Source organism: Choloepus didactylus, chromosome 8, assembly GCF_015220235.1.
Source record: "Choloepus didactylus isolate mChoDid1 chromosome 8, mChoDid1.pri, whole genome shotgun sequence".
In the NCBI taxonomy this organism is placed as follows: Eukaryota; Metazoa; Chordata; class Mammalia; order Pilosa; family Megalonychidae; genus Choloepus; species Choloepus didactylus.
This window is the reverse complement of record NC_051314.1, coordinates 74,745,845-74,772,932: the sequence shown is the minus strand read 5'-3', so window position 1 is coordinate 74,772,932 and position 27,088 is coordinate 74,745,845. Positions and strand designations below refer to the sequence as shown.

The 27,088-nt window shown below is 38.2% G+C and overlaps 1 protein-coding gene and 1 pseudogene across 19 annotated transcripts in view; one reads left to right on the top strand and one right to left on the bottom strand.

The window, feature by feature from the left end:
* R3HDM2 (R3H domain containing 2) overlaps positions 1 to 27,088 on the bottom strand; it is a 245,846-nt gene that overhangs the window by 187,949 nt on the left and 30,809 nt on the right. Inside the window, exon 2 of one of the 19 annotated variants that reach the window (XM_037845192.1) lies at positions 19,600 to 19,695. The exons of the other annotated variants lie outside the window; for them this stretch is intronic. The gene's annotated coding sequence lies outside the window, so the exon portion shown is untranslated. The remainder of the gene's footprint in view (positions 1 to 19,599; positions 19,696 to 27,088) is intronic. 19 annotated transcript variants of the gene reach the window in all.
* On the top strand, positions 18,014 to 18,580 carry LOC119541355 (annotated as a pseudogene).

The window sequence follows — 27,088 nt, the reverse complement described above, 5'->3', positions numbered from 1 at the left end:
ATCATGGACATTGCCCACCACAGGATTCAGTTTTATACATTTCCATCTTTTGACCTCCAACTTTCCTTCTGGTGACATATATGACTCTGAGCTTCCCCTTTCCACTTCATTCACACACCATTCGGCACTGTTAGTTATTCTCACATCTTGCTACCAACACCCCTGTTCATTTCCAAACATTTAAGTTCATCCTAATTGAACATTCTGCTCATACTAAGCAAGAGCATCTACATTTCTTCCACAAGGCAGGAGGGAGAGTCAAAGAAGGTAGAGAGGCAAAAGAAAGAGGAAACAAAAAAATGACAGCTAGGAAGCAGCAAAAGGAAAAATAACCTTAAATCAAAGTAGAATAAAGAATCAGACAATACCACCAATGTCAAGTGTCTAACATGCCTCCCCTATCCCCCCCTCTTATCTGCATTCACCTTGGTATATCACCTTTGTTACATTAAAGGAAGCATAATACAATGATTCTATTAGTTACAGTCTCTAGTTTATGCTGATTGCATCCCTCCCCCAATGCCTCCCCATTTTTAACACCTTGCAAGGTTGACATTTGCTTGCTCTCCCTCGTAAAAGAACATATTTGTACATTTTATCACAATTGTTGAATACTCTAGATTTCACCAAGTTACACAGTCCCAGTCGTTATCTTTCCTCCTTTCTTGTGGTGTCTCACATGCTCCCCATCTTCCTCTCTCAACCGTATTCATAGTTACCTTTGTTCAGTGTACTTACATTGTTGTGCTACCATCTCCCAAAATTGTGTTCCAAACCACACACTCCTGTCTTCTATCACCCTGTAGTGCTCCCTTTAGTATTTCCTGTAGGGCAGGTGTCTTGTTCACAAAGTCTCTCATTGTCTGTTTGTCAGAAAATATTTTGAGCTCTCCCTCATATTTGAAGGACAGCTTTGCTGGATACAGGATTCTTGGTTGGTGGTTTTTCTCTTTCAGTATCTTAAATATATCACACCACTTCCTTCTTGCCTCCATGGTTTCTGCTGAGAGATCCACACATAACCTTATTAAGCTTACTTTGTATGTAATGGATCGCTTTTCTCTTGCTGCTTTCAGGATTCTCTCTTTGTCTTTGACATTTGATAATCTGATTATTAAGTGTCTTGGCGTAGGCCTATTCAGATCTCTTCTGTTTAGAGTACGCTGCGCTTCTTGGATCTGTAATTTTATGTCTTTCATAAGAGATGGGAAATTTTCATTAATTATTTCCTCTATTATTGCTTCTGCCCCCTTTCCCTTCTCTTCTCCTTCTGGGACACCAATGATACGTACATTATTGTACTTTGTTTCATCCTTGAGCTCCCGGAGACGCTGCTCATATTTTTTCATTCTTTTCTCCATCTGCTCCTTTGCGTGTAGGCTTTCAGGTGTTTTGTTCTCCAGTTCCTGAGTGTTTTATTCTGCCTCTTGAGATCTGCTGTTGTATATTTCCATTGTGTCTTTCATCTCTTGTGTTGTGCCTTTCATTTCCATAGATTCTACTAGTAGGTTTTTTGAACTTTTGATTTCTGCCATATACATGTCCAGTGCTTCCTTTACAGCCTCTATCTCTTTTGCAATATCTTCTCTAAACTTTTTGAATTGATTTAGCATTAGTTGTTTAAATTCCTGTATCTCAGTTGAAGTGTACGTTTGTTCCTTTGACTGGGCCATAACTTTGTTTTTCTTAGTGTAGGTTGTAATTTTCTGTTGTCTAGGCATGGTTTCCTTGGTTATCCAAATCAGGTTTTCCCAGACCAGAACAGGCTCAGGTCCCAGAAGGAAGAAATATTCAGTATCTGGTTTCCCTGAGGGTGTGTCTTAGAAAATTGCTCCACCCTTTGATGCCTCAGGTCACTGTGCTTTTCTGCCCAGCAGGTGATGCCTGTTAGCCTATAATTCTTGACTGGTGTGAAGAGGTATGGCCATGTTCCCCCAGGCTCTGGGGTCTGGTTCTGAATGGAAAGGGCCCCACCCCTTTCCTCCTAGAGATGACAGACCCCTCAGGTGGAGGTCATTAGCATTTCAATGGTCTTGCTCTCTGCTTGTGGTGTCTCCATCCTTCCTGGAGTCACAGCCCTGCAAACTGAATATGACTGGGGCTTTCTCCACTGAGCCAAAAAAGAAACAGATAGTCCCCTTCAGACCCAGTCCAAGGCGACCCTCCTGCTCTCCCAGGTCAGTCGTCACCCAAAGCCTCTGTCTGTTTTTTGGGGCTGCGTACCTGTAGTGAGCAGTTCACACTCGCTACTTAAAACCCCAGTTGGAGCTCAGCTGGGCTGTATTCGCTTGCTGGGAGAGAGCTTCTCTGTGGCACCACGCGGCTCTGCAGCTCGGGCTATGGGGGAGGGGGTCTCCCGACCTGGTTCCGCAGGTTTCACTTACAGATTTTATGCTGTGTTTTCGGGCATTCCTCCCAATTCAGGTTGGTGTATGATGAATGGATGGTCTCGTTTGTCCCCCCGCAGTTATTCTGGATTATTTACTAGTTGTTTCTGGTTTTTTGTAGTTGTTCCAGGGGAACTACTTAGCTTCCACTCCTCTCTATGCCGCCATCTTGCCCGAGTCCACCTCTTAGGTTTTAATGTATTGGAATAGCTAGAAGTAAATACCTGAAACTACCAAACTCCAACCCAGCAGTCTGGACTCCTGAAGACAATTATATAATAATGTAGATTACAAGGGGTGACAGTGTGATTGTGAAGACCTTGTGGATCACAACCCCTTTATCTAGTGTTTGCATGAGTAGAAAAATGGGGATAAAAACTAAAGGACAAATGGGCTGGGATGGGGGGATGATTTGGGTGTTCTGTTTTCACTTTTATTTTTTATTCTTGTTCTGGTTCTTTCTGACGTAAGGGAAATGTTCAGAGATAGATTGTGGTGATGAATGCATAACTATGTTATACTGTGGACAGTGGATTGTATACCATGGATGATTGTATGGTGTGTGAATGTATTTCAATAAAACTGAAATTAATTAAAAAAAAAAAAAAAGACAACCTACAGAAAGGGAGAAAATATTTGATAAGAGTTTAACATCCAGAATACATAAAGAACTCCTACAACTCAACAACAAAAAGACAAACAACCCAATTTAAAAATGAGGCTGCCAGCAGTAAACCCTCAATACAGAATGGAGATTTGATAGCTGTCTTGAGCTTTAACTATTGTTTCAGAATATTGCTACTGCATAAATTCATCATTATGTTAGCCAACCAGCTACAAGTATACACTGTGACACCGCAGATAGTGAGAGCTTGGTACAGAAGTTTCTGAAACAACAAAGATTTGTTTTTGGTTTTGTTTGTTTCTGTTCTCTGAAAAAAGAAGAGGAAAATATGCAAGATTGATAACATTCAAATTGGATAACCTGCTTGTACTCTGATCAGTCGCTTTCATTGTTAACATTTTGCTTATGATCATGATATCTATGTCAAAAGAAGCCAAAACTTGCAATACTATTTTAGCAGACAAGAAAAGAACTAAATATAAATGTATAAATATTTTTGATTTGAATATTTAGATGGCATCTGATGCAAATACAACATTAATCCTTCAGACTGGAATGTTTGGAGGATAGACATTTAAAAAGGAGACAATGTTTTAGAGCCTCTTTAGGGGTTAAAGTAAAATGCAACTCATAACTGTTAAATACTTAAAATGAGACAAACTGCTCCTGTATAGTCAGGAATGTTTCACAGTGCTACTAAGTTAGGTTTCTGCCACAAAAGATGCTAGCTTTTTTTCCTTTTTATAAAGAGGAGGAAACCTTTGTTTTATTCCTCCTGTGTCCTCGCTCACATTTATGCTTTATGTGTTATTACTCAATAGAGTCAAAAGTGTTACTTTTTTAGCCACGGCTGACATTATATCAATAAACAAACAACAGAAACATCCACCAACAACCAGGGAAACCCAAGGGCTTCAGGTATGCTCACAGCTTTTCCATAAGGTGGACATTCAATACAAACAAAAAAGGATGTGATCGTTAACTGTAAAGAGCTTTGTAAAATTCACATTTACAAAATAATAAAATCAGTTCAAACAGAAAGAAAAAGAAAATGGACAAAAGACTTAAACAGACATTTCTCCAAAGATATATGAACGGCCAATAAGCATGAAAGATGTTCAACATCATTAGCCATTAGGGAAATTCAAAACAAAACCATGAGAAACCACTTCACATCAACTAGTATGGCTTCTGTTAAAACAAAAAACAAAAAACAAAAAATAACAAGTGTTGGCAAGGATATGGAGAAATAGGAATCCTTGTACATTGTTGGTAGGAATGTAAAATGGTGTAGCCGCTGTTGAAAAAGTTGAGCAGTTCCTCAGAAAGTTAAAACATAGAATGACCATATGATCTAACAATCCCACTTTTAGGTATATACCCAAAAGAACTGAAAGCAGATACTTGAAAGGATATTTGCACACTGATGCTCACAGCAACATTATTCACAGTTGCCAAAAGGTGGAAGCAACCCAAAAAGTCCATGAACGGATGGATAAGCAAAATGGGATAAACACATGCAACAGAATATTACTCAGCCATAAAAACGAATGAAGTTCTGTTTACATGTGACAACATGGATGAAATTTGAAGACATCATGCTGAGTGAAATAAGTCAGATAAAAAAGGACAAATATTGTATGCCCTCACTTATATGAAATAATTAATATCTGCAAATTCATAGTCAGAAATCAGAATAAAGGTTACCAGGGACAGGGGTTGGGGTGGGGAATGGGCAGTTAATGCTTAATTAGTACAGAGTCTCTGTTTGGGGAGAGGGAAATGTGTTATTAATGGATGGTGTTGATAGTAGCACAACACTGTGAATGTTAATTAACACCACTGAATTGTACACTTGAAAGTGGTTAAGATGGGAAATTTTATGTTGTATATGTGTTACCAGACTTTAAAAACAAAAAAAAACAGAACCATACAACACAAAGAGTAAATCCTAATGTAAACTATGGACTATAATTAATAATATAATAATAATACTGTTGGTTCATCAATTGTAATAAAGTTACCACAATAATGCAAAACATAAATAATATGGACAACTGGGGGCGGGAGGGGCGGTTTATGGAACTCTTTATTTTCTGCATAATTTATCTGTAAACCTAGAGCTGCTCTAATAAAAAAAGGTGGTAAATTTTGTGTTGTATATATGTTAACATAATAAAAATTATTTTTAAAAAAACAATAAAACTTAAGCTTCCCTAAGTCTACCCAAAACAATAGTCATAAAGCCCAGGAAACAGAGAACCCACTAGCTAACTAGAGGACCAATCAGGAAACCTGAGGAACAGGTCTACCAACATACTTACGAGTTTAGAGTTGATTTATAAGTCCCTGTATCCTTTTTTAAAAAAATTTAAATAATTCTTTTTTATTCAAATTATTAAATAAATATTCTTTATAAATGGACATAAGCAAAAAGAAAACAAAATCCATCCCGCTACCTCCTTCATAACCTTTTGTCTTAGCGAACAGTAAGTCCTTTGAAGGCAGCTTATTTCTCCAAGGAACATATCTCCTTCTCCTAAAACTGATCTATGCAAGACCCAGAACAAAGAAGGAAAAAAAAAAGTACATAGTTTTAAATTCAGTGGGGGTAATATGTGGATTTACTTTTCAATTTTTTTTACATTTCACTATTTGTATAAATCCAAAGTCAGAATAACCACACATTCCATTCTTTATGGATTTTTCTTGTTGGTTTATAATAAATTTTTTACATTTTAAAAATGTCCCTAAGTTTTCTTACTCTAGTAGCAACAAATTCTACTTTGCCTAATACCAAATCAAGTAATAAACAACATATTCACTCTATATGTAAAATATTATTTCATTTTAACATATTTATCTTAAATTAGTTACTCATTCTCTTTATTTGCTATTTCTTATGCTGTGGTCCTACCACAAATCTTCACATTTCATGTACAGCTAAATGTACATGGAATAACTAAGTTTCTCGGCCCATGCTAAACTGAAGTCTGAACTTACACTCATGCAAAGCAATTCCAGTGTTACAAAATTCACCCACAGGCATCCAAGGGTAATGTTCACCTGATCTCTAGTTCAGATGTATTGCCTCATCCATCCAGATGAAGTATAAAAACTGGATTCATCGAGTGTAATTTGGTGGGACACTGGAGAAAGGATAGTTGATAGCCTCTAAAAATTCATCTGGGAGGGAAAAAAAATTATCCCTTTCACCACTCTGAACCCACACTCTAACAAGGTTTCAGCAATAGCCAAATAAAATTCTCATGTCAGTTCTGACTTATCATGGAAGTCCATGTCTAAATTAAGTAATTTGGGTGACAGTGTAAAAATTAATTTGAATGTATCTTTCTTCTCCCTTACTCTGAAAAGCTGAATATCGTCTGTCTTGACTATTAAAATCCCCAGAGATTTCATTTCTGCAGTTCTACATGGTTCTAAATTTAGCCAAGTAACAGAAATAGATGGAAGGCAGCAATTCATTTTAATATCTGTACTTTTATGTTGCCAGGCAGCTAACTTCTTAAGTAATCTTAGAGCAGTCATCCACATAAAATAAAAGAATAAATATATAAGCTACACAGTTGACTGATGGGTTAGTAATGGCGTTAATTAAAACATTACCTATGACTTCTGGAAATGACCAACTTCTTCCACCCTCCAAAAAATATTCTATATTTCTTCCACAGGGAAAACAGGCAGGATTTTAAATATTTCAACAGGACATGTTACTAGCACATCATTACAGCTTATTTACATGTTTCTACATTAAAGAAATATATAGTTAGGTTTAATGGGTGTTCTAGTTTGCTAATGCTGCCGGAATGCAAAACACCAGAGACGGATTGGCTTTTATAAAAGGTGATTTATTTGGTTACACAGTTACGGTCTTAAGGCCATAAAGTGTCCAAGGTAACACATCAACAATCAGGTACCTTCACTGGAGGATGGCCAATGGTGTCCAGAAAACCTCTGTTAGCTGGGAAGGCACGTGGCTGGTGTCCGCTCCAAAGTTCTGGTTTCAAAATGGCTTTCTCCCAGGACGTTCCTCTCTAGGCTGCAGTTCCTCAAAAATGTCACTCTTGGTTGCACTTGGGATATTTGTCCTCTCTCAACTTCTCCGGAGCAACAGTCTGCTTTCAACGGCCTTTTCAAACTGTCTCTCATCTGCAGCTCCTGTGCTTTCTTCAAAGTGTCCCTCTTGGCTATAGCAAGCTTGCTCCTTACGTCTGATCTTATATAGTGCTCCAGTAATTTAATTCAGACCCACCCAATGGGCAGGCCAACACCTCCATGGAAATTATCCAGTCAGAGTCATCACCCACAGCTGGGTAGGGTGCATTCCAAAGAAACACTCAAAGAATTACAATCCAATCAACACTGATAACCATCTGCCCACACAAGATTACATCAAAGATAATGGCTTTTGGGGGAACACAATATATTCAAATTGGCATAATGGGTTTCACCTTTAGTGTGAAATATGTTTCTGGGAGGGCCTAATGTGTCTCATTTCATGCAAAGTCCTAGAGACTAAGTACATTCTCGAGTTGCTGGATGTTTATAACTGATGCTGGTGTACCAGACCCCAATTCTAAAGCTAATCCTATTTTGGATTTTCTGAAATATTCAGGCCTCAAAAGGAGCCAGAAAACTATACTCCAGCAGAATTGTTCCATACAATAAACACCCTAACTTCGTGTTAGTTTTCTAGATTGTATTCATAGACCAATACGCAAAATGCATGTGCAGATAATGGAAGATGCAGGTTCAAAGCAAACAATTAGAAGCCTGGGTTTAGAAGCTTTCCTATCTGAGAGATTTTAATTCAGACAGCAAAAGATACAAAGAGGGAAACGACTCTTGAGTGACTACAACACAGGGAGAAAAAGCCTGTATTGTATGAGAGTAAGATGGCCATAAAAACTTATTTTGATCTTCACATGTCACCAAAAAGTTAGGAAAAAGAACAAAATACAATGGCAATCTTACATGCAATAATACCCTGTCTCCCAGGACAAGTCACCACAGCTGCCTATAATTCACTTAATTCTGTGAAGTAATTCAATTTAGACATTTTATTACCAAACACACCTGGGAAGATACAGAAGGCTCTTAGATCTGGAATCCACTCTCTTGTTTTGCTGGAAATAACTGATCCCATAAGGACAGAGAAGCAATTCCTCATTAAAGAACCATTCCTCACTAAAGTAACTCCCAGGTTCCTTGCAGAAATGATTGATTCCAGTTCTAAGGCAAGGTAAAGTACAAGGAGACTCAGAGTATAAGGAAATACTCAAAACTGATGACACATCAAAAGGACATAAAAGCCAGCCTGAAAGGGCTCCTACTGACCAAATTTAGGACAACTTCAGTATTAAAAATGACAATAATGGATTATAACATTGAATTTCTTTAACATACCGAACCTATAGTAACTCTCAGACACGGCAACAACAACAACAAAAAAAGGAGGCAGAAGAAAGTGCTTCTCTATAAAACAATGCCAGCTAGTAAGTGTAAAAGGAATGAGAAAATCAACACATTTTGCAACCACCAATGTAATAACTGATTCAGGCAAGGATCACCTATGGATGCTAAAACTACTAGGTAAAAAGTTGTTGAAGAATAGAAGAGTCACAAGGTTACTGAGGCATAGAAGAGTCAGGAGATCTTAAAAATATCACCCCACATATTGTTTCTTAATTACAAAGGGGGAAGGTACCTTAAATGAAAAAAATCTAACACATCAAATTAACCAACTTATCAAACTTAACATCACATGCACTAAGAAATACATTATATCACCTATGTAGTATTCTTGCCTAATCAGAACAAATCCAAACCGTAGACCACTCCTCAAAACAACTGGCCTACAACTTGAAAGGTGAAATCACTGCCCTGCCCCCCTATGTGGGATCAGACACCCAGGGCAGTGCATCTCCCTGGCAACGTGGAATATGACTCCCGGGGAGGAATGCAGACCTGGCATCATGGGACGGAGAACATCTTCTTGACCAAAAGGGGGATGTGAAAGGAAAATAAAATTAGCTTCAGTGGCAGAGAGATTCCAAAAGGAGCTGAGAGGTCACTCTGGCGGGCACTCTTACGCACAATTTAGACAACCCTTTTTAGGTTCTAAAGAATTGGGGTAGCTGGTGGTAGATACCTGAAACTATCAAACTACAACCCAGAACCCATGAATCTCGAAGACAATTGTATAAAAATGTAGCTTATGAGGGGTGACAATGGGATTGGGAAAACCATAAGGACCACACTCCCCTTTGTCTAGTTTATGGATGGATGAGTAGAAAAATAGGGGAAGGAAACAAACAAACAAACAGACAAAGGTACCCAGTGTTCTTTTTTACTTCAATTGCTCTTTTTTACTTTAATTATTATTCTTGTTATTTTTGTGTGTGTGCTAATGAAGGTGTCAGGGATTGATTTAGGTGATGAATGTACAACTACATAATGGTACTGTGAACAACCGAATGTACGATTTGTTTTGTATGACTGCATGGTATGTGAATATATCTCAATAAAATGAAGATTAAAAAAAAAAAAGAAACAACTGGCCTAGACTCTTAAAAAAAATAATCAGTGATGTTAAAAAACAAAAAAGGGACTGTTTTGGATTAAAAGAGACTAAAATAACCACATGACAATTAAATGCAACACGTGATCTTCGAATGAATCCAGGATTGTGGGGAAAGCTACAAAGCATAGTGAGATAATGGAGGAAATCTGAATGTGGACTATATACTATATGGCATATTATGTCATTGTAAAATATTTTGAATGTGATCATGAGTTTGATAATTCTATTGTGGTAATACAGGACAACATCTTTGTTATTACGCAATAATGCTTAAGAAATTTAGGGTGAAGCATACTACAACATATTTTCTAATAGAGTATGTGTGTATATAAGAGTATGTGGAGAGAGAGAGAAAAAGCAAATGTGGCAAAATGTCATCAATAGGTAAAAACGGGTAAAAGTTATACTTTTAACTTCTGTATAGGTTTGAAATTAAAAAAAAAAAAAAAAAAAAAAAGTTGGAGCTGGGGGCAGAACAAGAAGCAACATTAATCCAAACTCTCGGCTATCCAGTGTAAAGCATTTTCAAGTGGGGGTTAAAAGCAAAGACTCTGGCCCTAGACTGGGTCTGTATCCCAACTCCACCACCTAATGACTCCATGATGATGGACAAATGACCTAACCTCCCTAAGCCTCAATTGTAAAATGGGGATAATAAGGTACTACTCCACGAGGACTATTATTATGAGGATTAAATTATCTAGCACGTTATATTTTCATGATATCACATTCTTCGTTCACCTAACTACATTGTAAATATGGGGAAACTGGAACAATTTTTAACCTTTCTGTGTCTTTGTAGCTAGCTTATAGGCTGCACTAACTGTTAAAATTTTGTGACTTGTCAAATATATACATACTCAAATAAAGGAATTAAAATATATTCCACCGAAGGATACAAAATTTATATTCTCTGTAGTATACTATCTAATTTAACCTGTACGGTCAGTTTATTTAATCAATATAATTACATGGAACCTAGAATAGGGAAGGAGATATTATTCTGTACAGGTTAATGTAATACCCCGATATATCCCAGAGTATTCTGGACGAAAAATAAAAAAGTATTTGCCAGTCCACTTCTGGGGAAAATGTGGAAATATTAAACTTCTCCACCTGGGAAGTTCCTGATATTCTCACAAGCATTGGGAACTCCCAATTTAGTAAATCTAAGCCCTCAATCTGGGGGCTTGCCCTTATAGAACTTATTTCTGCAAAGGAGAAGCTAAGCCTACTTACAATTATGCCGAAGAGTCACCCCCAGAGAACCCCTTTTGTTGCTCAGATGTGGCTTCTCTAAGTCAACTCTGCAAATAAACTCATTACTCTTCCCCCTACATGGAACATGACTTCTAGAGGTGTAAGTCTCCCTGGCAACGTGGGACATGACTCCCAGGGATGAGCTTGGCCCTGTCATCATAGGATTGAAAATGCCTTCTTTACCAAAATGGGAAACAGAAATTAAACAAAATAAAGTTTCAGTGGCTAAGAGCTTTCAAATAGAGGTGAGAGGTTATTCTGGAGGTTATTTTGATGCATTATATAGATATTCCTTTTTATTTTCTAGTGTATTAGAATAGCTAGAAGGTAATACCTGAATCTGTTAAACTGTAATCGAGTAGAATTGATTCTTCATGATGACTGTATAACTATGTAACTTTTATCAAGGGATCATGTGATTGTGAAAACCCTGTGACTGACACTCCCTTTATCCAGTGTATGGGCAGATAAGTAATAAAATAAAGACAAATATATACAAATAATAGCAGGGGGGAATACAGGGTATGGGATATTTTGGTTGTTTTTATCTTCATCTTTTTTTCTTTATTTTGGAGTAATGAAAATGTTCTAAAATTGATTGTGGTGATGAATGCACAACTATATGATGATACTGTGAGCCACTGATTGTATATTTTGGATGGATTATATGGTATATGAATATATCTCAATAAAATGGCATTTTTAAAAAAACCAGTGCCATCAGGCCAGAAGTATCCGTTAAATTCTGATACTTTCTGACACTCCATCTTAGCTCCCTTATTACTTCACAAGTTTGCCTTGGATGATCCCATTCAGTATCATGAATTGAACCCTCTTTGTGTGCAGAGGACTCCCAAATCTAAAAACCCCCTTTCTCTCTCTAGAGCTCCAGATCCATCTAGACAACTAGCTGCTACACATTTCCAAAACTGAACTCTGTACTAACACTCCTCTAAACCCCAAATCTGCCCCTTTCTTATCTTAGCAACACCATTCAGTCCCCCAAGACAGAAACCATCAACAATCCCTTTCCTCTCACCTTACATTTAACCAATCTTCAAATTCTTGTACTATCTTCTGGATTCATCTGCTTTTCTCAGCTCCCACCCCTCTTTACTCCCATTACCTCTGCGCTGCTCTGTCGGTCTTTGTCCCTGACCAACCGCTATGAGAAGGTCTCTAGCCAATAAGAACTGCAGGATCTGCATTAAGAGTGAGAAATAAACTGCTATTTCAAGCTACTGAGATTTGGTATTTGTTTCCTATCCAACATAATCTGGTCTATTCTGATTTCAATATCTCTTGTATGGACTACCACAACAGCCTCCTAACCAGTCTCTCTTCCTCTATTCTAACTCCCTTCTAAGTATTTCCCCAAATTGCCACCCAATTACCTCTGCAAAACCCAAAGTGATCATTCCATTTCTCTGAATAAAATCTTCAGAGGTTCCCCTTTGCCTCAAAATATCCTACATTTCTTAAAATAGCTTAGAAAGCCCACTATAAATCAGGCCCTATATATATATCTATCTTTCTCTCCAGCCATTCAAAATACTAACTCTCCATACATACCATATTCTTTAATACTCTGAGATCTTGGCCCATGCTATTTTATCTGCTTGGGATGCCTTCCCACCCTTACACGATCCCACCCCACCTTTGTTTGCCTGTCCATACAAAACTCCTAAGCAGCTATCCTCTCACATTCTCTCAACAGGTATTCAAATTTGCCTCTCATTCTACCAGTCCTCTTCACCTTACCACGCTAGTCCTCCTGTCCCAATAGGATAATTCATCCTCCTACATCACAAGGAATACAAAGGTCATGAGGCAGGAACTCTCTCCAAATCCTCTGTCCAAGAATGTACCAAACATTTGTCTCCATCTGTGCCAGTTTGAATGTATTGTGTCCCCCAAAACGCCATTATCTTTCATGCAATCTTGTGTGGGCAGACGTATTAGTGTTGATTAGATTGCCAATTCTCTGAATGTTTCCATGGAAATGCGATCTGCCCAACTGTAGGTGATAATTCTGAATGGATGATTTCCATGGAGGTGTGGCCCTGCCCATTCAACATGGGCCTTGATTTAGTTTACTAGAGCACTATATAAGCTCAGACAGAAGGAGGGGGCTTGCTATAGCCAAGAGGGACACTTTGAAGAACGCACAGGAGCTGAGAAAGGAGCTGCAGATGAGAGACAGTTTGAAGACAGCCGTTGAAAGCAGACTCTTGCTATGAGAAAGCTAAGAGAGGACAAACACCCCAAGAGCAACTAAGAGTGACATTCTGAAGAGGAGCTGCGGCCTAGAGAGGAACGTCCTGGGAGAAAGCCATTTTGAAACCAGAACTTGGAGCAGACGCCAGCCACATGCCTTCCCAGCTAACAGAGGTTTTCTGGACACCATTGGCCATCCTCCAATGAAGGTAGCTGATTGTTGATGGTTACCTTGGACACTTGATGGCCTTAAGACTGTAACTGTGTAACCAAATAAACCCCCTTTATAAAATCCAATCCATTTCTGGTGTTTTGCAATCTGGCAGCATTAACAAACCGGAACACCATCCCTGTATCTTCTCCTTCTTATCTTAAGGAAGTCAATTCTACAATTCTACTCTGGATTCCATCCTCTCTACATGCTCAAGGACTTCACTCCATTATTACTACTCTCTATTGTCTTACTCATTCCTCTGAAAAAAAAAAAATATGCTCAAATCTCTCAACTCAGTATATATACTGTTGACTCCCAAATCTCTCTCCAGCCCTGATTTCTCTCTTTAACTGCCAGCAGGTACATCCAACTACCTATTAGGCATTTCCCCATGGCTCCACAAGTACCTCAAACTCAATCAATCCAAAACCAAACACCTCATGTTTTATTCCCAAACATGAATCTTTCTGTGTACCCTAACTCATGAATGATGTCACCATCCTCCCTGGCATGGAACCCAGAAAACTAGAGTTATTCAAGGTTCATCCTTCTCACTTACCACATATTCACACATACACACACATCTCCAAATCTAACAGATTCTACCTCTTAAACGCCTCTTGAATCCATCCATTCCTGTGCACATGAATGGCCACATTCCTGTGCACTGCATGGGATCATCAGGACTGCCCCTAAACTAGACTTCCTGATTCCAGTCTAATTTCTAATTCAGTCCTCAAATAGCTACAAGGGTAATCTTTTTAAAAAACAAATTCCTTAATAGCTTTCACAATTTAATACAAAATTCAAGCTTTTTAGGCTATCAAATAAAGCCTTCAAGATCAGGCCCCTACCTTTCTAGCCTTTTCTCTGACTAATCCCCACAAGCATTCTGTGTGTAGCCACCTCTAGCTCCTAGCAGTTTGGCAAAGGCATCATGCTGCTGTGCTCAACACCTCTACTCTTATAATTGCAGTTTCTCCCTAGAACTCTCTTCCCCATACTTCTCTACCTGGCTAACTCCTATCAGTCCTTCATGATTCAGGTCAAGCCTCACTCCTACAGAGAGTCTTTCCAGGGCTCTAACTCAGTGCTCATCAGGTTGCATTATCACTTATTTACTTGTCTGTCTAAACTCTTTGTGGAAAGAACAGCACCTAAAATTGCAGCCATTCAAATGCTAGTTGGATTATTGAATCTACTGAGACTCAATTCAAACTTTACTTCCTCTGCAAAGCTGAATTTGGTCCTGCCTTTAAACTAAACACTCCCTTCTCTTTGCTCTCATGTTATCTTTTATTACCTATTTGTAATACTTATTACCGTGTAGTTTATTTACTTTTTTTGTAACCTATAATAAACCATGAGCTCCTTGATAGGGACCACATCTCATTTATCTTGGTAGCCTTAGCATACAGCACAGTATCTAAACAAATAGTAAGCACATATTAAGTGTCTTGAGTGAATGAATGAGTCCATTCTTTTCATGAATTTTCTTGTTATTAGGTCTTACTTTGGAAGCAGTTCTGTAAATTTGACTTTAAAGATCCCTCATTCTATTCTAAAATTACAGAAGGGTCAGAAACTAAGAGAGGACCTTCTAACAGAGAACTGTATCAGGAACAAAACATACAGGTGATATTTACTCTAACAGACAATAAAGTGACAATTTCTCTGATTTCTAAGCTAATACTAGAAGATGAGATCATAGTGCTCCAAAGCAATTAAGCAACAGGACTGCATCTGTGTGAAGTGAAAATAAGCTGCGTTGATAAAGAGAAACAGTGGCAAGTGAATGCCTGCAATTCTTAAATAAAAATCTATAATCTCTTCAGGCGGCGTCATGTGACAGACTGTATGTATATTGGTATGGTTAAATTTGTGTCCCCTACATGGGCAATGAGCAAAATACAAGTCAACAAAAGGACAGGATAGAATAACGAAAGCAGAAGAGCATCACAAGGCCTAGAACACATTACAGATCTGAACAGATCCTATGGCTAGATCTAGCCAGCCCACTAAATTAAAAGCACAATTGCCATTTTCCAACCTATGAGAAAATAAAGAGACAGAAAAAGAGTTGTGAAAGCAAAGCAATGTTAATTCCAAAGAAAAAAGTGTAGAAAAAGAGGACAATAGAGCCCAGAGAAGTAAATAACCACCTTCTCACTGCCAACATTAACTTCAATGCTGTCCACAGTTAGTGAACAGTACTGGAGAGCATTATTAAGAGATTAGTAATTTGATGATGTTTAATATAGACTGTTCTTCTGTGAGGTAGGCTATTTGCTGACTGTGATGACAAAAGAGGTGTAAATACATCCCAGCTAAATGGAAAGTGTAGTCACTAATATCTGCAGATATTTTTTCCCTCTTCTGTATTATCTACTGAATATAAGTAGAGAAAAATATTGAAGCCAGTCTAAGAATCCATTAAATGCAGTTTCAATCTCAAGTGTTTATATTTTAAATCAATAAATACATTAAGAAATATTACTGTACTTAACCCTAAGGGGCAACTTACCTAACAGCTCCTACAAGAGTCAGCCATCCGCAACTAGTGAAGGGGGAACGATAATCTAATAAGAACAGGTAAGCTATTGAGGGTAATCTCAATGTTATGGGACTGCTCAGGAATGATTATGGTTTGCAAACTCTCTTGGATATGCAGGAACAGGTTGGAAGCAATACAGTTATTTTAGGTTATTTGTTTTTCTTATTCCTTTGTTTTGTTAGGATCTGTTAATTGTCTTGGGGTAGAGTAGGGACATGTTGGAAGCAATGTAGTTATTTTAGGTTGTTTTTCTTATTCCTTTGTTTTGTTTGTATTTTTTTTTTAAAAAGCCATTGCATTAAAAAAAAAAAGTCAGCTGTCCTCTACCCTACAGGGAAACATAACATTAACACCATTTTACGTATGAAGACACTGATTCAGCAGGGTTAAAGGTAATTCAGCAGGGTTAAGGGTAATTCAGCAGGGCCTCAGGGAACATCAAACAGGGTTAAAAATTCAAAGATTAAAGCATAAAGCCCACCCAGAATCCAAACGTGTTAGTATTCTTTCGACAGTCCTATCTTACCACTCAAATCTACTTAATTTTTCAGCCATCACACTAATTCAGTTAAAAATAAAGAAAAATATCTTGGCACTATCATACAGGGAAAATACTCTAAACTGCACCCACTCTTGGTCTTTCCCTTTCTTCATAGTCAAAAAATGCTGCTAGGAAAATAGGATGGAGAGTAAAACACAAAGAATAAAGTTTAAACCAAATAACTCTGAAGGGAAAATAAGGAAAATTGGAAAGGGGGATAATAAATATGAAGATACCACAGTATCAGAAAGGTAAAATTTTGGTGGTACAGGCAGCAAGGACAAAATTAATTCAGGGTTTCAGTTATTGGCCTTAGTATAGCTCTGGCCCAACTCAGTAATCAAAAACAACGTATCTCTTGGGTATAGGGTTAGCTAGGAAAACAACTAGCAAAATCACAGACTAGAACATATACTTCTAAAATATATGCCTGAAATCATTTAGCTTCCTTCTCGTTTCCTTACAGCTGACAGAGGAAGAAGACAAAAATCAACATACTCTAGAGTTCTTCTGGCAATGGAGAGATCATGATCTTAAACAAATTTAACTTCACTATGAGCAGAAACTCAGAATGGAATGAACAGAGAGAAATATGGTACAGGGAAGACAAAGAGCAGTCCAGCTTTGCAGAAATTGGCTCAAAAAAGGCAGACAAATTGAAAGGTTTTCGATGCCCTGAAAGGTTTCCAGAACATGTTATCTAAAACAGTGAGACTTTTTGTTGCTTTTGTTTTGGGATGAAGCTGTGCTCAGGGAGTAACAGTGGTATATGGGAAGGCAGCAAGGTGAGAGAACAGGAATGGTGAGAAAACAAGTAATTCATCTGTAGCAGAAGCCTAACCCCAGGAGCAAAGAAGAAACAGCAAAACATAAAGCAGGTGAGGTACTGAGGCGAGATTTAGAAAAAAAAAAAGTCTAGCCTTTGTCCTGGGAGCAAGGAGAAGCCATTGAGAAGTTTAAGAAGGAAAAAAATAACAAATTTCCATTTTCTTTAGCAGAAAAGACTGGAAGGAGCAGGACTAGACCAGTTAAAGGCCTTTAAAGTTGTCCAGATGAGAGATGACGGTGTCCTGAACTAAGGAAGTGGCGATGGTGATGGAGAGAAAGCGAAAGACTCAAGAGAGATTAAGGAGATAGAATCCACATAACTTCATGATTACTGGATATTAAAAGATAAGAAAGAAAAGATGCAAGTATGACATCCAGGATTCTGGTGTATGCAACTAAGTGGTGTCATTCACAGATAAAAGAAGTCAGGAGGAAGAACAGATTAACATGGAAAAATTGCTTTTGCTTTGGTCACGTTAAATTTGAGGTGCTGTTTGACAGCCAAATGGGGATGCTCAAGAGACTGCTGAATAAATGAGCCTAGAGCTCAGGTGAGAGATAAGAACTGGATAAAGAGATTCCCAAATCATCAAGTTACAGTAACAGATGCTAAGTGAAGCCAGACTATAGAGAGCTGTGGTTTTCAAAACGTCATCTAAGACAACTGACCAGAGATGTCAGAAACACCTGGAATGCAGAGCACAAATTCCTAGGCTCCTATCCTCTATCCCAAGCATACTAAATAAAAATCTCGGCTCCAGGGTCACTGGCATCCCTGTGCTCATGGCTTCTCCTAGCAAGGCATTTACTTCTAGCTATTCCTGGGAATGGAGGCAGGGATGTGGCCACGCACAGCTGGTACGGCTGGGTGAGAATGGGGCTGGAGCAGATACCTGGTTTCCAGTGTTTGGCTAAAAACATCCCTGACCCAATTTGGCTCAAGAGAGCATCTGGCTGCCCTTCTTGGAGACGGAGCTCCACTGTGATGACAAGACCATCATCATAGGCTACGGTTCCAGGGCCACTGATGCCATGAGGTATGCAGAGACACATTGAGTCTATGCTGTTATATTAGTGGCTGCCTACACATCAGACCCAGGGGATGAAAATGAGCGGGCAAGTGGATACTTCTACCGTCCCTGGCAGTGGGAGAAGATCAAGGCCAATTGCCCTCACATTGTACAGTTTGGGTCTACAGATGATCCTTTCCTTCCCTGGAAAGAGCAACAAGAAGTTGCTGATAGGCTGGAAGCCAAATTGTACAAATTCACTGATCGTGGCCACTTTCAGGTCACTGAGTTTCACGAACTGATTAGCGTAGTAAAGTCTACGCTGAAAATGTCAGAATAGACAGGATGATTTTTGCTATTTTGCTTCCTAATATGTAAGTACAGCAATAATAACTATTCTATATCAGTTCCTAGACACATAAAACATCAAGTTCAGTTCCAGAAATGCCTGAGAAACAAACACAAGTTTCAGTATTCAAACTAATTTACAGACAGCACTTCCATATTCTACAGAATCTAAATCTCCTAAACTGCTATGAATTAAAGCACTGTTTTTCCAACTTGATAAGGGACACAAGGACAGCTTAATCGCCCTTGTCTAAAGTGGAGAAGTCAAAACTAGAACCCTGGTTTCCTGAAACCCAGTCTAGATTAAAACTAAGTCAGTCTCATGTTTGTTTTAGGAGTTGCACTCTTTGAAACAGAACAAACCTTGCTATTTTATTGGGGAAAGAAAACACAACTGAGGATGCAGAGTGTTGGCTTGGAGGTCAAAACATTAGCTGCTATTTCAAGCTGGCCCAGGGTGTCAACCCCAGACTAGTGCTCACCTTTTGACACTCTGCACAGTCAGGGATCTGCACAAGTCAGGCAGGGAATATAAGCGAGTACAGCAGACTATACCAGTGTAAGATTACAAGAAAGCAGGGATTAGGATAATCTGGAGAGCTTATGTCCTGTCTAAAGGAGGCAGTTACTACTCAGGTGATCAGGGGAGTTTTGCTGAGACTGTGGAAGGGATTTACCAGTCTTCTGATTTTTTGAGGGAAAAATCTTCATATGGCAGGTTTACAATACAGGCAACATATATGTATGCATTATGTCCATTTACATACGGATTATGTTAGTTGGCAACTACAGTGTAAATAAAAAATTTACAAACACTGCACACCAAACAAACCCAAGCCATCCATTTGTGACCTTTACTGTAAACATTAATTTGGCCAGGTGCTTTTAGATTCCATAGAAAGCCTGAGAAAAGCCTAAAATAAACAAAATGAACATAATTTAAAAGGTGGAAATCATGGGAACAGTTTGGATTTTATGAAGTCTCAAGTATTTTTAAAAGTAACTTCATACCTCAAATTTTGTCCTTAAAAAGTTACAGCTTTTAACTTCCATGGTTTTAGAGCTCTCTCAAGAATCATTCCATGATTTTTTCGCTGATCATACTCCCTGAAAAAAAAATTTTTTTTTTCATTTCCCAACATTTTTTGGCTGTTGTGATCCCTGAGTATTACCTCAAACTATTTCCAGTGAACTGAATTCACACTTGATGTTGCAGAACCTGACGTTCTGCAGTGATGTGAATTCCCACATGTGAAGGCCTAAAGGGAATTCAGAGCCACTGGTTTATCCTGAAAAGCCTTTTGGTTTATCCTGAAAAGCCTTTTGGTTTCTCAGGGTGCTTAGACAAAGAAAAAGTCTGGAAAGATACTCTTAACTTTCAATGGCAATTATTTTGGGGAAATGGGAATTTGGCAGGTAAGGTGTGTTAGGCGTCCGTTTTACTATAAGTATGTACCTGGGCATTATTCGTTACACTTAACATAGATTACTTTTTATAACTAGAAGTAATGAAAATTTAAAACAATGTATTTGACAAGTTAGTGAAAAGCAAATTAAATAAGTCAGATAATAGTACTCTTAAAAGGACTGTTTAACATGTAACCTAAGCATGTAATCTTAAATTGGATTCTTTTTTAATTATTTGGAATTAATAATTGCTTTACTTATTCTCTGCCTTGTTTTCTGAAGTCCTTTTTAAAAATCTAAGAACTTCTACAAATAACAACAGTTCATAATATTTTGTTGTCCTCTTCCCCATAGAAAAAAAACAAATATACACAAATGAGAAATAATTCTGATACTGTTCTTTCCTATCAAAATAATTAAGATAGACCTGTATGATTGTTGAGCTATGATGCCCAATATGGGCTTTACAATTAAAATTTCAGTTCCTCAGTCATGCTGGCCATATTTCAAGTGCTCAGCAGCCACGTGTGGCTAGAGGCTGCTATACAGTGGTACAGAATATTCCTATCATTGTAGAAAGTTTTATTGGCTAGCACTGGTCTAGGGCGTGTAGTTCATCTTTCTTCACCTGCCATCTAGTACTGAATAGATGTTCAATGTAAAAATCAGTCCATCTGAAATTAAATATATATATATATATATATATATATATATATATATCTGGGGATGGAATCCAGAAACCTACTTTTTGTTCATTCATTCAATAAATGTGTACTGAGGAACTATTCTAAGCACTAGAAAGACAGCAGTAGTAAAATAAACAAGGTCCCCATTCTCACAGAGTTTAAGTTCTAGATGTGATTCAGATGGTGGTCAAGAAAACAAACAAGATAATTTAAGATGGTGGTTAAGTGATATGGAGATACTAAAGCAGAGGAATCTGAAGAAGTGCAAAGGGGAGGTTGACTATTTTGGATAAGGTAGTAAGGGAAGGTCTATGGAGGAATCATTTGAGCTGACGCATGAATGATGAGAAGAGGTAAATCAGGTGAAGATCTGGGGGAGGAGCATTTTAGGCAGATGGAATAACTAGTGGAAAGGCCCTGGGGCAGAAAAAAGCCACAGTGGCTAGAGCATAGTAAGAACAGGAAAGTGTGATATAAAGTAGGTCAGAGGCTAGCACAGGCCAGATCATGGCAGATTTTGTGAACCACATTCTTAACAAGTTATCCAAGAGATGCTTATTTCACTTAAAGTTTAAGAACCAGAGGCAAAGAGGGAAAATATTAACAGAAACCTTCAGGAAAACATTTAAGGGATGGACAGGAGAAAAAGAGCCAGGAATGTGAGTGGAAAACCAAGAAAGTACAGTATCACTGAAGCATTTTAAGAAGAAGAGGGGTCAACAGTGACAGATACTGCAGAAAAATCAAATAAGATAAAGATGAAAAGGGATCCATTAGATTTAGTGATAAGGTCTCCATCATGTTCTTCCCATTGATATTTTTTTAAGTTAAAACCTTCTAATTATGTGGAACTGTAACCCATAACATTCTTTGAAATTTGCTAACTTGTTAAATTGTATTTAGAAAGTTATTACTTCTATGTATGTATGTTATATTCCACAATAAAAAATATGATTAAAAACACTGCCAAAAAAAACTAACTAACTAAAAATCTTTTATTTCTTTCACGAAAGAACAAGGAAAGTGGACTTGGACATTTTATATTCCCACTGATTTTGATGGCTTCTGGGAGCTGCCTCCACCAACAGTGACTATTTCTCACATTTACCAGATACCCATAAAAATCACATTGTTTTCTGAAAGTTATCAGTTGGTTACTGTCCTAGATATTCTTCTCTTTCCCAGAGTCACAAAGGAAGGATAATTTCAAAACACAATGTGTGAGAATATGGAGAATGTATTTCAAATGTATCCACTGTTGAGTCTGGATTATCACTGCCTTGATTACATTCCTCCCAGCGCTCTGTTATTAAGACTGTAAAAGCTTTCACAAATCTGAACCACCCTTCTCCAAGGTATTAAGAATTACCTGATGCCAATACTACTACTCACATGCCAAAACCATGCATAAATTCTCACACAACTGACATTCGCAACAAAAAACTACCACCACAAAAATGAACTATAATCTTGGAAAACCTACTCTTTTAATATAAATGTTGACACTACTACAAGTCCTATTGAACTTTTAGGAAAGAAAAAGTATGGTTTTGATCATTAATAACAATAAACACTGCAGAACAAATGATGTTGCTATCAAGATTAAACACACCAAAATCCACACAAGGAAGCTAATGAACCAACAAGTAACAGATGAAACTAGTTAATGAAGTTAAAAAAGGCTATCTCTATTCTGTACGTTACACAAAAACTGTACCAAAGACCAGTAAGTGGGTGCAAAATTACCTCCAAAAGATCACAGTGGTACTTGACTGATGTACAGATCAGCTTTGTTCTTTCTGTTCCCCCCAAAGACCCACAATCAGTACCAATTAGAATTAAACTCAATTCTTTTAAACCTGCTGGTTACCTCACTTATCTTTACACTTCTAGCTCTGGAGGATAAGGGGTTAGCTGAGGTCTTTTGGGACCTCAAAATAATTATAGGGTGCAAAACTACAGATTTACTGTCTTGCAAAGATTTTGAGTTCTCCAATGGGGGGTGGTACTATAAAACATAATGTTAAAGCCTATAGAGAAATGAAGAATCAGAATACTGGCCTAAGTTAAGGAAAAGACCCTAGAGAAGCATTTAACATCTAGCTTATTCACCCTGCCAACACACACACACACCAAAAAGGATTGAAAGTTGTTTCCTAGGGAATATAAAAAAGTCTTTAAGGACAGATATACAGACCAATGGAATAGAATTGATTGGAGTTCAGAAATACACCCACACATCTACGGCCAACTGATTTTCAATAAGGGTGCCAAGTTCACTCAATGACTCTTCAACAGATGGTGCTGGAAAAACTAGATAAAGCCACAGACAAAAGAAGGATATTGAACCCCTACCTCACACCATATAGAAAAATTAACTCAAAATGGACCAAAGACCTAAATTTAAGGGCTAAAACCATAAAACTCTTAGAAGAAAACATTCGGGAAAATCTTCAAGACCTTGTATTACTTTTTGTTCATTCATTCCTTGTATTAGGCAATGGATTCTCAGATACAACACATAAAGCATGAGCAACAAAATAAAAAAATAGATAAACTGAACTTCATCAACATGTTTTTTGTACATGAAAGAATATTATCTAGAAAGTAAAAAGACAACCTATGGAATGGAGGGAAATATTTGGAAATCACACATCTGACAAGGATTTAATATCCAGAATATATAAATAACTCCTACAACCCCAAAACAAAAAGATGAACAACCCAATTTAAAAATGGGCAAAAGACTTGAATAGCATTTCTCCAAAGATAATCAAATAGCCAATAAGCACATGAAAAGATGTTCAACACATCACCAGCCATAAGGGAAATACAAATCAAAACCACAATGAGATACCACTTCAACACCCACTAGGATGGTTATCAAAAAAAAAAAAAAAAAAAAGAAAGAAAAAAAGAAAAATAACAAGTGTTAACCAAGATGCGGCAAAATAGGAACTCAACCTTTCTACATTGTAGGTGGGAATGAAAAATGGTGTAGCCACTATTGAAAACAGTTTAGTAGTTCCTCAGAGAGTCAAACACAAAATTAAGATATGACCCCGCAATTTTACTCTTAGGTATATACCCCAAAGAATTGAAAGCAGAGACTCAAACAGATATATGCACACTGATGTTCATAGCAGCATTATTAACAATAGTCAAAAACTGGAAACAACCCAAGTGTCCATCAACAGATGAATGCATAAATAAAATGGACTTTACAAATACAATAGAATATTATTCAGCTGTAAAAAAGGAATGAAGTTCTAATACATACTACAACATGGATAAACCCTGAAAACACTATGCTAAGTGAAATAATCCAAACATAAAAGGGCAAATGTTGAATGATTCTGCTTATATGAAATACCTAGAATAAGCAAATTCATTGAGACAGAAAATAGAATAGAGGTTACCAGGGCTCAGAAGAGGAGTTACTGCTTAACAGGTAAAGAGTTTCTGTTTTGGGTCATAAAAAAGTTTTACTAATGGAAGGCGATGATGGTAGCAGAACACTATAAAGTAATTAATGCCACTAAAATGTAAATTATATGTTTTATATGTTATCAATATAAATTTTTTTTAATGAAAAAAATTTTTTAAGTCTGGCAATTTAGAGTCAGAGTTTGACAACTAAGCAAGGAATTAAAGGGAATGAAAATATTTTTGATACTTCTATGGTTAACAAATTAAGGAGAAATAGAGTAAAATGAGTCTTTTAAAACTACCAAAGGCCTGAGGGTTTCTCACCTCTTCTCCTTATCTAATCTCATCTGTATGTAGGCAGGGGTTTCCAATTTGGTCAGTTCTTTTATTTTAAAAGCACTAAAAGGCACCCTGAGAAACTTACCGTCAAAACTACAAAGTTGAAACAACTTTCCCAGTATAGAACACTGAACAACTCACAAGAGATCCTGCAGAAAAGCAAAAGGAACACCTGGATTTAGGAAGCATCCCAGAATCTTTTCTTTCATTTCACAAGTAAAAAGAGATGAAATAACTGAAGATTATTGTCATTAGGGGTTTGCAACATCAGTATTAAAAAAAAAAAAAATGTTAGAAAAACAGATACATACTATGGAAATCTAAGAGAACTCAGAGGAGTCTAAATGGATCAAGGTTTAGGAAATCTTTCCTATCTGTATCTGTTTCCAAAAATAAACTACAGCTCCTAAAAAAAGGAATGGACAAATGAACTTCACTGGAGAGGTGGAAAAGTCCTCCAAACAGGTGCTACACTGCTAAATTGGCAACTATGGTAAGAACAGAAGTTATCTACTAAAAGACTTTTAAGTGGGATGTTTTCTACACAGAGGGGGGAGAAGGCTATAGCTAAAGGAAAATACTTAGACCACTGTGTAAGAAGGTCTCTAAAATTAGACCCACGAAACGTATTTATGCACACATCTTCATGCCCAGCATCCAGTTATTTTTCCTACTTGTAAGCTGGCAGCACATTCCACAGGGGGACAACCAGAGCCCCTGATCTAATCTTACAATGAGGCATAGAAAAACCTTAAACAAAACAAAACAAAATACACCATTACACAAAATTCTTCACTATTACTGGGGATATGTATGAAAAATGTAATACTGGGGTCTACCTAGATGCAGCATAGATGCTCCAGGGCGCTGTTTCCCCACAGAATCTTTGAACAACTAGCAAGGTCTGGCAAAGCCATCCTCCTAAGAACTCCAGAAAACAGTTAAAGGGTTGCACTAACTGTAATGCAAAATGAGTAAAGAGAAGCTTGTGGTGCCCTTGCTGGCCCCTCCCCCAGCCCCTTCTTGGCCTGGTGTGGAGACAGCTTGTGCTCCCATTGTGGGTCTCCAGCCACGTTCAGGAAGGAGCAGAGATAACCCTATATGTGGTACCTGTATGTCAGTGCCAATCTATCAGGTGGCATTCTGACAGACTGAACCAGAAAACTCCTCTCTGGCCCACCCTCCCAGAACTTGCCTTGCAGGCAGAAGAACTTGCTGACAGCTAAAGCAGTGTAAGAAATAATTAAATTAAACTGACCTGGGCAAAAGATTACCGAATACCCTGGAGAAGAGAACACCTATTTCATAGGGAGTAGAAAAGGTGTTTGAATTCTTATAAAGGGGGAATTCCTAAGAGGAAGCGCAAACCCAGGAAAAGACCCAGATTCAGAAATGACTGAGAGGACCCTGCACTTCACAATCATCTCAAGCTGCTCTTGGTAGGAGGGCTAAACCCGAAAGGAGAGCACCAGACAGCCCAGAGTCAATTAGCTAAACTACGAAAGGTGTTTTTTGCCTTGGTTGGTTTGTTTTTGTCAGCTCCTGCTACTCAAGGAAATCTCTGTCATATCATTAGCTGAATACAGACTTAAGGAACACACAGCTCAAGACACAAAATCCCAGAGTTAATACATTAAAATATTAAAATGCTATGAATGCCCCTCACCTCTTTCTTTGCATTAATGCCTGCATGTTCTTCTCACACACGTTCTTAATAAACTTTCTACCTCCTATCTCAACCTGTGCTGTGCTACTGAATTCTTACTCACGGCATGGCCAAGAACCTAGGAACCCAAATCCGGCAACATATTTTGGCGAGCCAGCCAGGAGATAATTCTCTCTGACTGTCTGGACTGGTAAGTCATGGCTATTGACAGGCAGGCTTGGCAGCATGCTTTCGCTTTTCTTCTTGCTTGGCTCATTATTATCCTTTCCTATGTCCTCATAAAACCCCGTGTCTCTGGGAATCTAGAGACTCTGATCTGGCTCCCCCAGGTCATAATCTCAGTCTACTCTGAGTTCTCTGGCTTCCTCCTTGAAGGTGGCAGGAGCCTGTCTCCATACCGTGCAGTAACAAGGAGACTTAGAGCAGCAGGTGATACTGCCCTTGAGACCTGACTGGGGGCTTCTCTCTGTGTTGAGCAGGAGTCTGATGGAGGCCAAATCAAGTCCCCCTGTTTCTCTCTTTCCCTCTCCTTGTATCTCCAAGACTTCCCCACAGTCTCTCCTTCTGCTGCCCTCCCCCCTACCAGGGACCACCTCTTGATTCTCACTTGCCTAATAGCATTTCCTTGCCCTCAGACCCTTCCTTCCCTGCAGAGGTCCTCTCCCCTGCCTCCATGAGATTCTCCTCCTTTCTCCTCTGCCTGGCCTTCCATGCCTTCTGAGACATTCCATCTTTTGTAACACAGGATTCTGGGCTAAGGATTCTTATACCAAATAAGGTGTTCTCTTTAACATTCTAGAAGTCACTTCTGGTCTAGGCCCATGGGAACTGGGTACTTTCCAATGGACTGTCTCCCCTCTATTGAGATCCACTGCAACTGAATATAAAGCTCCCCTTCTAGAGGATGCTCACTTTTTAGCCCTCAGGAAACAGGAAACTAGAGAACAAAGGTATTCCTGGGAGCATTATCCTA